Source organism: Elephantulus edwardii, unplaced genomic scaffold, assembly GCF_000299155.1.
Source record: "Elephantulus edwardii isolate Elephantulus edwardi_28Jun2011 unplaced genomic scaffold, EleEdw1.0 scaffold00023, whole genome shotgun sequence".
Lineage (NCBI taxonomy): Eukaryota > Metazoa > Chordata > Mammalia > Macroscelidea > Macroscelididae > Elephantulus > Elephantulus edwardii.
In genome coordinates, this window is record NW_006399773.1 from 9,301,851 (window position 1) to 9,303,996 (window position 2,146).

Genomic DNA, 2,146 nt, shown 5'->3' on the forward strand with positions numbered 1-2,146 from the left:
TTGCTGCAGAAGGTCAAGGACTGTAGCCTTCAATATGGATTGAAACTCAACACCAAGAAAACAAAGATTCTCACCACTGGGCCAATTGGCAGCATCATGAGAGATAATGAAGAAATAGAGATTTTTGACAGCTTCAGTTTGTTTGGCTCTAAAATCAACACTCTTGGTACCGGCAGCCAGGAAATTAAAAGATAAATTGCATTGGAGAAGCCTGCTGTTATAGACCTCTCCAAAGTACTGAAGAGTAATGATGTCAGTCTGGAGCCCACAGTGTGCCTGAAACAGACCATGGTCTTTGCAATTACTTCTTAAACATCATAGAACAGGACAATGACTAGGGATTATAGAAGGAGAGTTGATGCCGTTGAGCTTTGTTACTGGAGAAGAGTATTGGATATAACATGCACTGCTAGGTGAATAAACAAGGTTGTCCTGGAGACGGTGAAGCCAAGCTACTCCTTGGTGGCAAGGATTCTGAAGTTTCATCTGACATACTTTGGACATGTGGCAAAGCGGTATCAGTCCTTGGAGAGGAACATCATGCTTGGGAGAGTGGAGTGACAGTGCAGGAGAGTAATACCCTCGAGGAAATGGATTGATTTACTCATTGGGGTAGTGGGGATAGGCTTGTCGGAGACAATAAGATCGGCAAGGGATAGAGCAGGGTTTAGGGCTGTTGTACATAGGATTGGAATGAGTCATAGGTGAGTTGACAGTGTATAAAAACAACAATATTATTCACAATTCATTTTCATTTGCACTGGCAAATGCTTTTGCATGATCAATAAAACGCAAGTAAGGATCTTTTTTCTATTTGCTCCTTCTAGTCAAGATCCTTCTGATGTTAGTTAGCAGTGATAGCCATCATACCATAACCTCTTCTGAATCCAGCTTGAATTTCTGGCAGTTCCCTGTTGAAGTAATGTTCCAGGATTTTTATTTTTTTAATCTTAAAAATATTTACTTGCATATGATTGTTTGATATATTTTAAACTCTGTTATATCAACTCTTTTTGGAATGAGTACAAATACAGATCTCTTCATGGCACATAACAACAAGAGCCAAGCTTTCTGTATTCAGTTAAAACAAAATATTAGAAAGTTTATTCTTAAACAAAAGAATATCCTCAATTTTATTAATATGATCTTTTTGGAATTTTTTTTCAATAAAAGATATTTCTATTCTTTTGTTTTTGTTAAATGCTGCTTGCAACTCATAGCGACTCTATATCCAACATCTCTTTTTTTTTTTTTTTTATCCAACATCTCTTAAGTCTGCCCTTTCCTGAGCTGGTCTCATTTACTCCAACTCATTTACCTCCAATGCCCCAGTTACTGTATCAACACATTTCATCCAGGGTCTTCTTCTTCTGTACTGTCTCTCCACCCTTCGGAGCATGATATCCTTCTCCAAGGATCAATTCTTCCTGGCCACAGGACCAAATCCTAGCCTCCAAGGAGAAACTTGCTTTCACCCTTTCCAAGATAGACCTATTTGTTTCCTTGGCGGTCCACAATATGTTTAAAACTCTTCTTTAGCATCACAACTCAAAGGTATCAATTCTCCTTCTGTCATCGATGCATAGCAAAGAATTGAGAATCCAATGGCCTGGATCAGGAGAACCTCAGTCTCTAGAATGACACTATTGCTTCCTAGTACTCTGGAGAAGTCATTGACGGTAGATTTTCCCAGTGCAATTCATCCTTTGATTTTCTGACTGCTGCTGCCAACCATGTTGATTGTAGAGCTGAGCAACCTGAAATTGGTAACAACCTCAATCTCTTCTCCATTTATCATGGTATTGCCAATTGGCCCAGTGGTAAGAATCTTTGTTTTCTTAATAGTCTGACATGTAATTTTTTAATTGTTTTATATTATAGAAACAATTTGTCTAGACATATATTGTTAACCTTATTCTTAGGGGACCAATATACAAGAGGTCAAAAATGTATGATTTTTATACTGAATTTAAATTTTGAGATTATAAATCCTGGTACCACTCTTATCAAATTTGACATATCTTTTAACAAGAATAGAACAATAGTGTTAATTCTTATATATTTTAATCATTCAGTATTTTACTTCATAATAGACAAGACATAAAAAGTCAAGAAATATTGACTGTAACTGAGGATATTATTTTTT